Raw genomic sequence first — 14726 nt, forward strand, 5'->3', positions numbered from 1 at the left:
GGCTGCCCAGAACAGGAGTACCATCCTCGGGGTTTGGTGAGCCAGAATGTGTTCCACTCTCTCTACTTTCCCTCTTCATTGGCTCCTATGTGCTTTGATCAGATATGCCCCTCTCCCTGAGCTGTAGCTTCAGTGCTGTCCTTTGAAGTGTATTCTTCTGGGGAGTGGGGAGGGGTAGAGTGTCCATGTAGCTGGTATTGGGACTGGCCCCACATACCTCTCTATTGTTAACAAACCCAGGGACAAGAGAACAACAAGTAATCTAAAACAGATGGCAAGGAGGGCCTAGGAGGGCAAGGTAACAAAGAGGAATTACTGAAACCTGAATGAAGGCCAAACATGATAGTGGGTCAAGAGGAAAGTAAAAGGAAACAGAGGCAAGAACTAGGAGGCATATGGACATTTATAGAGTCTAAATGCAGGCATGTACATATGTAAATATATTTATATGTAGTGATAGATTTATATATAACTATAGGGAAATAGATCTATGTACATGTATTTATATGTTAAGTAGTAAGGTAGCAGACAGACATTGGGTCTCTACTTAAGTACTCCCTCAATGCAACTTTGTTCTAATAATCTGGCACTTGGTGATATTCATCTTCCCAACATGATCACTGAAGACAAAATGGGTGCGTAAGCAAAGGCTGAAGAAAGCTGATGGAACATTGACTACCAAAAGAGGTAGCATCTGGGGGTCTTAAAGGCTTGAAGCTAAACAAGCGGCCATCTAGCTAAGATGCAACAGAGTCCACATGGAAGAACACACCAGCCTGTGTGATCAGGAGGTATCAATGGGAATCTGGTATCAGGCATCGAAGACCCAGAACAAAAAAAATCTTATCAATGTGAATGAGGGCGGGTGCGGAGCAGAGACCCAAAGCCCATCTATAGACAATTGAAAATCCCCTCACAGAAGGGTCACAAGCAAGAGACGAGCCAGTCAGGGTGCAATATAGCACCGATGAAACAGACAATTTTCCTCTAGTTCTTTAATGTTTCCTCCCCCAACCCCATCATGACCCCAATTCTACCTTACTAATCCAGCTAGATCTGAGGATGTACACAGGTACAGATAAGAGCTGGAAACACAGGGAATCCAGGACAAATAAACCATTCAGGACCAATAATGAGAGTAGCAATACCAGGAGGAGAAGGGGAATGTGGGAGGAGAAAGGGGGGACTGATCACAATGATCTACATATAACTCCTCCCTGGGGGACCGACAACAGAAAAGTGGGTGAAGGGAGACATCAGTCAGTTTAACACATGAAATAATAATAAGAATTTATAAATTATCAAGGGTTCATGAGGGAGGAAGGGCGGGGGAGGGAGAAAAAAATGAGGAGCCAATACCAAGGGGTTAAGTAGAAAGATAATGTTTTGAGAATGATAATGGCAACAAATATACAACTGTGCTTGGCACAATGGCTGGATGTATGAACTGTATAAGCTCCCAATAAAATGATTTTTAAAAATGAATTCACAACCTTGGAAACCCTATGAGATAGTTCAACTCTGTCCTATAGGGTCACTAATAGTCTGAATAGACTGACAATGGGCTTGGGTTTAGGTCATTGTGAGCTTCAATGAAATCATGCCTGGAAAGGGTGTGGAATGCCATAAATACACAGTAGGTATTAGTAATCATTATGGGGCCTCTCAAGTCCACTAACTACAATGGGTGATTGTTCTCAACAGCACTACATTTTGTTAATATCTGCCTTGAGTTGTCAGTTGCCTTCCAGTTGAATCTGACTCATGGCAATCTTTTACTCAGTCAAATGGAATAGCGCTGCTAAAAACCTGTCTGGCAAAGTGCCACTGGGTGGGTTCGAAGAAAAGAAAAATTAAAGAGCGTACACAATGGACAGTTTGATTAGCATAAAGACCCTTCAAGACCCCCTTTGCCTTCTAGCTGCCCTACTAACCTCACCCCAAAGCACTCCAGCTTTCAGAACAGTATGCAACACTTTAGATATCTAGAGGCTACAGCTGGTTGGGGTTTTCTCATGAAGAAGAACTTAGGAAAGCAGCGTGACAATGTAAAGTGACCAGAGATACTAGGGCACAGACTCTCACTCAATTTGGGCATCAGCTAATGTCTTGTGTATACCCCTTTGGTAGATGGTTACCCACATTCTCCTGAGGCTGCCAGCATCTTGGAAGAAGTGCTTTTACAATTTCACCTGCCTGTACATTCTATAGTTGATGTCCCCTGTTGAGGAAGACTCAACTCAGAATGTTACTTCCTGAGCAAAGAAGATAGATGCGTCTGCTGTTTTACCGTAGTGTGGTAGGACTCACTAATCAAATCACTAAAGTTTCTGCATTAATTTTTTTAAGAGGTACTGACATGTTTCAAAGTAGGAGGAAGCGTCTGCCTTCATTGTTGGTCCCAAATTCCCAGCACAAGCTGAGATGATGAGTCAAAACTATGATAATACATGCAAATAAACATCACAGGTGGTACTTTGAATTCAAACTTTAGAGTTTGCATTTCTAATAGGAGCTATACCCAGAAACCTTTTAATTCTGCCATACAATGGGAATGGTTTGAATACAAAAGTAGGGCATTTAAGGACAACATCCTCTACTTGGCTAGTGCAGTCCCCTTCCAGAAATTTCAGAAGAAGCAGTATCACGAATAGAGTGCATTTAGGAAAATTCTTTTATAAAAATAAATCTCCACTTATGAATCGATTCAAGGAGGCTTGGTGGCACACACTGTGTTAGGCACTTGGCTACTAACCATAGACGGTGCTGATCAAACTCACCAGAATCAACTTGATAGCAGTGGACGCAATCTTTTTGTTTCTGTTGGGTTGTTTTGTTTACGGAAAGCTGTCTTCGGAAGCAGAATGTTGGAATGCCAGATTGTAACCTTGAACCTCCAATTTGTCCACTGAAATAAAATTATTTTAAATGCCAGTTAACAATCAAAATGAAGTCGAAATAAATAATCCCATGCAAGATAGGTGAATCTCACTAACGTAATATTTGAGTGAAAGAGATGAGGCACAAAGAACTCTACAGGGGATGATCTGTCCACAGCAGGGAGCGCTAATGTGGAATCGTTCTTTCTGGTACAGTAATTTTGTGAATTCTTCCTATCTTCTTTTGGTTCTTCTTGCTCAGTATGATAGACAAGTGTTGGCTGGATAGTATTTAGTATTTGTATTTTTAAGATTTGGTCTTAGAAACCCACAGGGGCAGTTATCTGCTGCCCCATAGGCTCACTATGAATCAAAATGGACTCAATGGCAGTGGGTTTGGTTTGGGAGGGTTTAACAAAGCCACTCTATTCAGTGATGGGGTCTGGAGGTGTGAGTTTTACTCACTGGGCTTGGATTCACATTGCCAGCAATTCAAAACCACCAGCAGCTCCACAGAAAAAGACAGGGCTTTCTATTAGCATAAACTTTTACTGTTTTGGAAACCCACAGGGGGTCACTATGTTTCAGCATTGACTCAATGGCAGTTGGTTTTTTGCTTGTTTGTTTATCCTATTCAGTTAAGTGTGGGAGCCAGCCCACAACCAGATGGGCCCCAAGGGGCAGCTGTGCAATTGAAGGGAATAAATAAAGAAACAGACAAAAGGTTTTAGGTGCTCACCTTCTCCATGTAACCAGGTCCAAGTGGGAGAGAGAGCGAATGTATTCTTTCACCAACTTATATAGTCATGTGGCATGCAAGCCCTCCTCCACCACCACCCCAAGCACAGACATCTGTGTACATAACAAGGTGTATACAACAAAGTACACATTCTAGAGGCTCCTGAACAAATTGGGGGAGTAACCTAACATCAGTGCCAGGGGCAGATAGAGGGGAGTGACTGTCCCTTGAGCGAGAAGAACAATAACAACATGTCTACTATCGATAAGCTGCCAGTCAGCCAGTAACTAGCCATGTTCTTGTAAGAGGTATCATTAAGGTAGCACTGTACTTGGGAGGATTTTTTTGGGAATGATTTTTAATGAGAATGTGACTAGGACTCTACTTCCACTCGTAAATCTGAAGGCTGCCTCCACCCAGATTCCTGGCCTTCCAGACTTCTTTAATCCCAAGCATCATTTGTCTGCATATACTCTCTTCCTGGTCCTCAGTTTCCCACAGTAAAGAAACATTGTCCATGGTTTTACTGAGGCAAGGCCAACGCACTGCTCCCAAGACAAAGAAACCAAAGGAATATGAGAAGCTCTTGGCCACCGTGGACACCCCACCCTGCCTACTTCAATTCCTGTAACCTGCCTACCTCCTTCACTTCAGAAAGCAAGCTGTCCTAGGAACTGACCAGGCAGTTCCTGGCCGTCCTGTGTGACTGCTTGTTTCTGCTTCTGTGTGTTCTCACTTGCTGGTTCTCTGACCAATCAAAGACAATCCTGTGACTCTACCCCCATTCCTTCTAAAAGTCAAGACCCCAAGTAAGGGACTCAGTCTCTGGATATGAATCCACTGAGCTACATGTCAGCACAAGAACGTTCTTCCTTATTTTTATTTGATCAAATGTCATGCTGTTTTACATTTATATATGCTCAGTCGAAAGTGTCCTCTCATCGAGCGAAGTGGAACCTACCTCACAGCCCTTGGGACTCTCTGCCAATGCGTATGCGCCACAGTCAGAAAGATCATGGCACCTTCAATTCTTGAATATGTAGAAATACTTCTGGTCACTCATTAGTCAAGTGTGAAGTAAATGCCTAAAAAGCTTTAATTTTATTACTTAAAATGAACTATAAAAGAGATCTCTTGCTGAAACTAAGAGGAAATGCTGGCTTTAAAGTCAATTTTTGAAAACTGCTTCAATCTCCTTTGGGTAATTAGGCATTTACTAAATGTTTTTTTTTTGTACTAAATGTTTTTTATAGCACATACTGCTTGAGATCTGCTACCTGGTTGTGACCTGATTTTTTTTTCTGAAATATTTGTTCTAAAAAAAATACACAAAATGTGTGTTAAAAAGAGTGGATGCATACAGGAAAATCCATTTTCATTTGCTGCTACTTGCCAAATTTAAATTCTAGGAAATTAAATTAAATCATCACAAAATACAAAACCAATGTTTGAGCATATCAACTTGACCAGTGAGAACACAAACCTTATTGATTTACAAGGACATCTAAATGGCTAAAGTTATTAGAATTATTAAAAGATATTTGAACTTTAATCTTAATCCATTATTCAGGATACAATAAAATGCACAACTATTCAGATTCAACTTGGTCATAACCTATTGATCTGCTGCCAGCAGGAGACTCATTTCAAGCTTACAGAAAAAAACTGGTTGAGAATTAAAGGCTGGAGAAAAATATACCAAGCAAATGGTAATGCAAAAATAGCAGGGATAGCGATCGCAATATCTGACCAAATTGACCTCAAGATACAGGCCATAACAAGAGACAAGGAAGGGCACTATATAATGCTAAAGGGAACAATAGACCAATAACCAGTAAGCATAATAAACATATATGCACCTAACGAAAGACCTGCGAAATTCATAAATCAAACACTCCAAAGGTTGAATAAAGAGATCACAGGCTCAACAATTATAGTCAGTGACTTTAATACACCACTCTCTGAAAAAGACAGATCATTGGGAAAGAAACTCAACAAGGAGGCTACAGATCTAAATAGCACAATTGGATGACTTGACTTGATAGATATTTTCAAAGCTTACCACCCGCATGCAAATAATTCACATTCTTTTCAAGCCCACATGGCACATATTCAAAAATAGACCACATTCTGGGAAACAAGTCGAACTTGAGTAAATTCAAGCACATAGAGGTTACACAGACATCTCTCTCTGACTATTGTGCCACAGAGCTGGAAATTAACAGGACAGTGAGGAAAAGAAGGGCAAACAATTGGAGGATGAACAATTTCCTATTGTAAAAGGAGTAGGCATTGACCCAGATCAGAGATGAAATCAGGAAGTTTCTAGAAACCAATGAGAACAAAAATGCGACGTACCAAAACCTGTGAGATACAACAAAGACATTTATCAGAGGAAGCCTGATAGCAATAAATGCACACATTAAAAAAGAAGAGAGACTCGTGGAAGATATGCTGACACAAAACTTAAACCAATTAGAGCAGAGTCAACAGAACAACCCTACTAATAGCAAGAGGATAGATATAATAAAAATCAGAGCCGAGATACAGGAGAGGGTAAACAAGAAAACTATGGGAAAAATTAATGCTGCTAAAAGTTGGTTCTTTGAAAAGAATTAACAAAATTGATAGACCTCTGGCAAACCCAGCCAAAGAAAGGAAGGAACAAACGACATTTGCAAGGATGAGGGATGAAACAGGGAACATTACAACAGACCCTAATGAAATCAAAAGGATAATTACACAGTACTATGAAAATCTATATTCTAACGAATTCAACAATTTGGAAGACATGGACAAATATTTGGAAACACGATCCCTCCCTAGACTATCCCAGATGGGTGTCAACAACTTCAACAAACCCATAGCAAAGGAAGAAATAGCCAAGGTAATCAAGGAATTAACAACAAAAAAATCCCCTGGGCCAGATGGCTTCACAGGAGAATTCTACTAAGTATTCAAGGAAGTACTGACACCAATCCTATGCAAACTCTTCCAGAACATAGAAAAAGACGGAAAACTCCCAAACTCTTTCTATGAAGCTAGTATAACTTTGATACCTAACATGGGCAAAGATGCCACAAGAATCGAGAACTATAGACCAATATCCCTAATGAACATCGATGCAAAAAAAACTTTAACAAAATACTGGCCAATAGAATACAAAAGCATATTAAAAAAAATAATTCACCATGACCAAATGGGATTCATACCAGGGATGCAGGGATGGTTCAACATACAAAAGACCATCAGCATTATTCACCACATTGGCAGGAAAAATGATAACAACCACATGATAATATCGATAGACACGGAAAAAGCATTCGACAACATCCAACATGCATTCCTATATAAGACACTTAAGAAGATAGGGATAGAAGGAAAATTCCTGAATATTATACAAGCCACATATGAAAAACCAACAACTAATGTGGTAGTTAACAGAGAAAAGATGAAAACAATTCCACGGAAAAAGGGGACCAGACAAGGTTGACTCAAAAATAAAAACATCAGCATAGGCAACTGATCTTTGATAAGGGCCCAAAATATATCAAATGGGAAGCAGATGCCATCTTCAACAAATTGTGCTGGGAAAAAAATGGATATTTACCTGCAGAAAAATGAAGCAAGACCCTTACCTCACTCCATGTACAAGAATAAACTCAAGGTTGATCACAGACCTTGAGATAAAACCCCAAACAATTAGGGCCATTAATGAGGGAAATGGGACAAACCTGAGAACCTTGGCACAGGGAATACATAGGCTATCAGAAATAGGGAAGGATACAAATACAGAGGACTCACAAATAGACAAGTGGGATATTCTGAAGATAAGACACCTGTGTACATTGAAAGAATTCACCAAGAGAGTAATAAGTGAGTCCACCGACTGGGAAAACATCTTTAGCAATGACATCAGTCAAAGGTCTTATTACTAAACTCTGCAATATTTTGCAAGCTTACAATAAGAGAAAAAGTAATTGCCCACTGAGGAGGTGGGCAAAGGACCGGAACAGAAGTTTCACAGAATCTGAAATCCTAATGGCGAATAAATATATGAGAAAAGGTTCCTGATCATTAGCCGTAAGAGAAATGCAAATTAAAACAACTCTGAGATACCACCTCACACCCTTAAAGATAGCCCAATTCAATAAATCAGAAAGCAACAAGTGTTGGAGGGGCTGTGATGAGATAGGAACTCTCATCCACTGCTGGTGGACCTGTAGGTATGTACAGCCACTATGGAAATCGATTTGGCAATTTCTAAAACAGATGGAAACTGAGTTACCATATGACCCAGCAATCCCCCTACCGGGCATATACCCAGAAGAGGGAAGAAGCAAACCACAGCCAGACATCTGTGCTCCAATGTTCAATGCGGCACAGTTCACAATCGCAAGGAGTTGGAAACAACCCAAATTTCCATCAACAGATGGATGGATTAAAAAACTGTGGTACATACATACAATGGAGCACTATGCATCGCTAAAAAGCAGTGATGAATGCATGAAGCATATCGCCACATGGGAAGAACTAGAGGAAATTATGCTAAGTGATGTAAGCCAAGCACAAAAGGACAAGTATAACATGACTCCGCTAAGTTATATATATATATACCCTCCCCTTGGGTGGGTCAGTGCTCTATCCCCCCATCACACATCTTTTTTTTTTCTTTCCCCTTTCCTCCCTCCACCCCCGTTTTAGTTAGCTACCATATGTACTCCTGGATTTGGTCTGGCCCTTGCCATGCTACCTGGCTTCACCCCTTGAGTGTTTGTATACAGTAGCTTTTTCCCTGTGCCCCTTTTGCACTTTCATATATATATGGAGGGGCCTGAATGCTTGGGTCCCATACCAGCTATGTGGACAACTGCCCCTCACCCCAGAAGAATTTACTTGAGAGGACAGCACTGAAGCTGCAGGTAGGGGAGAGGGACAGGTTTGATCAGAGCAAATGGGAGAAAATGAAGGGGGAGGTAGAGAGAGTGGAGCACATCCTGGCCCATCAGGCCTGGAAGACAATATGCCCATTCTGAACAGCCGATGGACAGAATGGACAATAAGGCTAATCCCACTGTGAGACATGTTGTCCCTTGATGGCCCAGGGCGCTAAGGGGGACAACACTGGAGACCCAGTGTCAGGACTGGCCCAGACTGACCCTGTGACACTGAGGCAAACCACTAAAAGCGTTTAGCAGAGCAACCATAGGAGCAGAGCAGGGAGCCCCCAAGGGAGTACAAAGGACAGACTCTGGGGCCAAAGCATGGTACCCCATTGGACCTGACTGAAGGACATGCCGAGAGATAAAAAAAATCAGACCTTGATCTATTTACAAGTGTTTCTTTCTTTTTAAAAATGTTTTTCTTTCAATTAATTTATTCTTCTATAGGTAATTGGTTTCCTTTTTTGTTGTCATCGCTGTGTTATCATCGCCTTATCTTGCTATGGCTTGATTTTTAGTGGATATTATTATCTCTACAGATCTATCCAGATAAGATTAGACTGGATGAATAGTCTAGAGGAGAAAACAATGGGACCAATGGTTCCAGGGGGACACAGGAGAGGGAGAGGAGTGGGTAAGGAGGTGGTGCTGACCAACCCAGGGACAGGGGATCAATAAGTGATCCAAAATCAGTAGCAAGGAGGGTGTGAGAGGCCTGGTCGGGATTCAGCAAGGGCAAGGTAACCGAGTGAAATTACTGAAACCCAAACGAAGTCTGAGCATGATAGTGGCACAAAAGGAAAGTGAAAGGAAATAGAGGAAAGAACTAGATGACAAAGGATATTTACAGAGGACTAAAGACTGGAATGTACATATGTAAATATATTTATATAAGAGTGTGGGGAAACAGATCTATGTTTATAGTTTTAGTATTAAGGCAGCAGATGGACATTGGGCCTCCACTCAAGAACTTACTCAATGCAAGAACATGTTCTTCTATTAAATTGGTATTCCAGGATTCACACCTTCCCGACACGATTGCTGAAGAAAAATGTGTGCATAAGCAAATGTGGTGAAGAAAGCTGACGGTGCCCGGCTGTCAAAAGATATAGCATCTGGGGTATTAAAGGCTTGAAGATAAGCAAGCAGCCATATAGCTGAGAAACATCAAAGCCCACATGGAAGAAGCACACCAGCCTCTCTGACCACAAGGTGTAGAAGGAACCAGTTATCAGACATCAAAGATCGGATACGATCAATGAAGACAAACGTATGCATAAGCAAATGTGGTGAAGAAAGCTGATGGTGCCCAGCTATCAATCAAAAGATATAGCGTCTGGGGTCTTAAAGGCTCGAAGGTAAATAAGTGGCCATCTAGTTCAGAGCAACAAAGACCACATGGAAAAAACACACCAGCCTGTGTGACCACGAGCTGTTGAAGGGATCAGGTATCAAGCATCAAGGAACAAATAAATCATATCATTGTAAATGTGGGTGAGTGCAGAGTGGAGACTCAAAGCCCATTGGTAGTCAACTGGACACCCCCTTACTAAAGGGTTGTGGAGAGGAGATGAGCCAGTCAGGGCGCAGGGTAGTAACAATGAAACATATAACTTTCCTCTAGTTCTTAAATGCTAACCCCCCTTCCCACTATCAGGATCCCAATTCTACCTTACAAAGCTGGCTAGACCAGAGGATGTACATAAGTACAGATAGCAACTGGAAACACAGGGAATCCCGGACAGATGACTCCTTCAGGACCAGTGGTGACAGTGGCGATGCCCGGAGGGTGGAGAGAATGTGGGGTAGAAAGGGGGAATTGATTGCAAGAATCTATGTATAGCCTCCTCCCTGGGGGATGGAGAGCAGAGAAGGCGGTGGGAGACGTCGGACAGTGCAAAATATGACAAATTAATAATTTATGAATGGTGAAGGGTTCATGAGGTAGGGGGGAGTGAGGAGGGAGGGGGAAAATGAGCAGCAGATATTGAGGGCTCAAGTAGAAGGCAAATGTTTTGAGATTGATGATGGCAACAAATGCACATATGTTCTTGACACAATGGATGTATGTATGGATTGTGATAAGAATTGTATGAGCCCCCAATAAAATTATTTTTTTTAAAAGATCCAAATTGATACAAAGCAATTTTACCTTTCCCCTAAGGTACTCACACAAAACACTTGGATGTAAAACATTAGTAGCTGACATATGTGCTTATCACTTGCACAAGCTCTTCATATGGGGGTCATCAAACTAACCCATGAGAAAAGTACCAACGTACCCGCCTCTTAAGAATGGAAAAAATAGTTTTGGAGACACTGAAACAGATTCTTGCCAAGCCTAGAAAATTTAAAAACCGGAAGAGGCAGATGCATCCAACTGTCTCCTGCCTTCACCCTTAGACTGCACAGTCATCAGACACCTCACCTGAGAAAGACTACCAACTACAATCGGCAAATTAAACGTCACTACAAGCTTAACAAATAAATAGGGGCATGAGTGAGAAGACATACAGGGAAGAGGGTTTGATTATCGTCTTCACACCCTTCGTTTACGGGGACCACTCCCGAAGCATGCATAAGTTTTAGACTGTCAACCAAGAAAATAAATCACCCTATGTCATCTCTGAAACCTTGCCCTGTTGGTACATTATAGTACGCACATTTATTTGATTATATGTTGTACAGCAAAGTAATTTTCTAATGAGAACCCCAACCAACCTCACTGCTATCAAGTCCATGCTGACTCCTGGCGACCCTACAGGACGGGGTAGAACTGCCCCTTTGTCTGAGACTAACCTCATTATGGGAGCAGAAAACCTGGCCTTTCTCCCTCGAGCGGCTGGTTGGTTCCGAACTGCAGGTCACAGAACAGCGCATCAGCACACCAGGGCTCCTTGACTTTCTATACCCGACCTAAATATTAGTTGCTTTAGCACGCACCTCAACAACGTACCTGTACTGCCACGTTCACCGTGCGCCACCAGAAGCTAGTCCAGTGAAGATCAGGGGCTTTCACGAGCTAATGACTCTGTTCTTAACTGACGGCGTCCAGAGAAACACCTGGTCTGAAAATCAGGGGAAATGCAAGGGCTCACTTCTGGGCCAGTCCTAAGACGCGGGAGTTCCGACCAGACGGAAATCAGGCCAGGTTAGCAGTCTTACGCGGCCAGAGGCGTCGCAGAACTTCCCAAAGGCCTTTCCATTCGGGAACGGAAGCTTCGGGTTCGGGGCGCAGGAGGGGCCAGGGAGGCAGCACGAGGCACCGCGGGCCGCTGCCCAGAGAGTCTGGCGGCCTCCCAAGGCCAGCGCCACGCCGGCTCTGCAGGCCGCACTGGATATCCTGGGCGCCCGCGGCACTTGAACTTCAGGGAACACCTCCTCCAGGGTCTGGTACCGCTGACCCCACGGCATCCAGCAAGGAACCCGCCCACCGCCACTGCTCTCCTCAGGTGGCCCAGAAGCTTCTCTAGCCCAAGGACCGACCAGCACCGCCGCTACACCCCGCTGCAGGGCGCACGCGCAGAACGCTGTGCGTGAATTCCCGCGCTGGCGTAGCCACGCCCTGCCCTCACTGCGCATGCGGGGGAGCCCAAGAGGGCATTTGGGCGTGTGCCATTTTTCCCTTTCTATAATCGTTTGCACGGGTATGCAAGACCAATGTGGAAAAATTGAAACTCAGACTATTCTGCATCCCAAGAAGAGTAGGAGAGGGTTGGAAGCAATTAAATGGAAACGCTACATGATTGCCATCGGTACTAAATGCAACTTTTCAGATCTCAAGTTCTTTTTGTGATGACCGGCTACACATTGCCAACTCCCTCAGAACAGCCCCAGGACAGTTGTCATCCGGTAGACCTGAAGATGGCACACCTTTCCTATTTTCTCTTCCCCACACTCATATTTTGGGGGGAAAAGCAAATATTCTCTGAAGTAAATTTAAGCATACAGAATAGCAGTATGCAAGACCACATTCTTTTTACTGAGGCATAAAAAAATCAAGAGCACTCTAATCTACCTTAAGGATGTACAGATTATTAAATCAATTATGTGCAGATTGAGATATTTTCTTATAAAAAGAAGTCAGCTGCCACCATTTGCTTAATTATAAACTATCAAGATTTACAAAAACAAATCAATAACCTACTGACAAGTCTATGCCAATTCATGGTAGCCATATATAGAGTTCCCAAGGCTATAAATCATTATCACATAGCCTCAAACTTTTTAAACAGGGGGCCAGTTCACCGTCCCTCAGAAACGTTGGAGGGCCGGACTATAGTTTTTAGTTTTAGGGCCGGACTATAGTTTTTAAAAAAAAAAACTATGAACAAATTCCTATGCACACTGCACATATCTTATTTTGAAGTAAAAAACAAAACGGAGCAAAAACACCCAGCCGGCCAGATAAGTGTCCTTGGCAGGCCACATGTGACCTGTGGGCTGTAGTTTGAGGACCCCTGGAATGTGTCTCCCCAAGAAAGGCTGGGATTTGCCATCTAAACAGTTGGCAGTCTAACTCTTACCAGATAGGGCTACCAAAAAGAACTGGATGACATTGAAACATTTCAAGAGCATGTGATTAAGAACTGACAGTATGGAAGGAAGTGGTCCAAGCTGCACTGAAGATATTCATGTGACACAAGGCTATGGGAATTGATAGAACACCAATTAAAATATTTCAACAAGCTGATAACATACTAAAGTTCTGCCAGCAGACTAGGGGTCCAGGATGCTAACAACTGTAAATCCCCAAGGAGAGACCAATTTGATTCACGAAATTCTAGGTTTATTCCTACAATCACTGACAGAAGGAAGTAGTAAGGGTTCTACCTCCACACTGTTTCAAGATTAAGTGAAAATCCTACAAGTTGTAGGCCCCAGCCTTTGTGACACTTGGGGAGAGGGAAATCATTAACAAGTTTTGCAACAGGCCCAGAAGATAATTAACAAATTTTAGGATGCTCAGAGGATGGAATAAAGGGAGCAAAGTTCATAAGAAAAGGTCTACATCTGTCCAAGGGATTATCAGGCCATTGGCTGATATCTTCATTACTTCAAGGGCTGACAGACTGCAACCCCATTCAGGTTCCATATTTATCTACATGACCCTGCTTTCTATTTCCTGAATAAGCGCATCCTTGCTGATTAGATTTCAAGTGAATTTTTAAATTTTATTTTCTAGGTCAAGTGAGGGGGTTATTACATCATGACTCCATTTTAGCAAACTAATTTTCAACAGACTAAATCCCAAACTATATTACATTTCCAGTACTGACGTAACAGCAAGATACCTCTTTCACTCCATCTATCAGAAGCACTCACTCTTTGTGCCAGGAAAGCTGGAGGACAGCTACCTGGTCAACTGACTGAAAGAGATCTGTGCCCATCAGAATGTGGAAATTATCAAACAACACCATTAATATCACATGCAAGTAAAGTTTCCTCCAAACTCATTTTAAAAAATAGTTCCAGGAGTAATCCACAGCGGGCTACCAGAAATCCAAGCCAGATTCAGAAAAGGATTTGATATCAGGTGGACCTTATCTAAAAGCACAGAATACCAGAAAGGCATTTGTGTTTTACTGACTGTGAAATGACATTCAACCATGTGGATCATTACACAGTATGACTAGCATCGTAAAGAATGAGAATCCCAAAACACCGAATAGTGCTCATGTGGAGCCAGTACATGAACCACGAGGCATACATTTGACAAAACACAAGACTACTACCTGGTCTAAAGGCAGGAAAGATGCATATCAAGATTGGATCCCTTCACCATAATTGTGAATCTGTAGACTGAGAAAATAACTCAAGAAGCTGGACTCTGTGGAGAAGAAGGTGACATCAGGCTTGGAGGAGGCTTATATGTAACTTCCGGTATGCAGCTAACCCATCCGGAGTTGATGAAGTAGGCCTTGAAGCACTTGCTAATAACATCGAGGACTGCAAGCTTCAGGGTGGATTGTAATTCAGTGTGGTTTTTTGTTTTGTTTTGTTTTTAAATCCTCACAACTAGACCAGTAGGTAACCTAATGATAAGTGGAGAAATGATTGAAGTTGTAAAGGATTTTATTTCACTTGGATCCACCATCAGTGTTCATGGAAACAGCAGTAAAACAAAACAAAAACAAAGGATGTATTACACTGGGTACATTTACT

The 14726-nt window shown here is 42.3% G+C and overlaps 1 protein-coding gene across 1 annotated transcript in view; it reads right to left on the reverse strand.

The window, feature by feature from the left end:
* Positions 1–11768, reverse strand: part of TGFBR2 (transforming growth factor beta receptor 2) — a 606522-nt gene extending 594754 nt beyond the window's left edge. The window contains exons 1-2 of the mRNA XM_075547111.1: positions 11518–11768; positions 2781–2908 (exon numbers count right to left, since the gene is read on the reverse strand). The gene's annotated coding sequence lies outside the window, so the exon portion shown is untranslated. The remainder of the gene's footprint in view (positions 1–2780; positions 2909–11517) is intronic.
* Positions 11769–14726: the final 2958 nt, after the last annotated feature.

The sequence above is a fragment of the Tenrec ecaudatus genome, chromosome 4 (genome assembly GCF_050624435.1).
Source record: "Tenrec ecaudatus isolate mTenEca1 chromosome 4, mTenEca1.hap1, whole genome shotgun sequence".
NCBI lineage: Eukaryota > Metazoa > Chordata > Mammalia > Afrosoricida > Tenrecidae > Tenrec > Tenrec ecaudatus.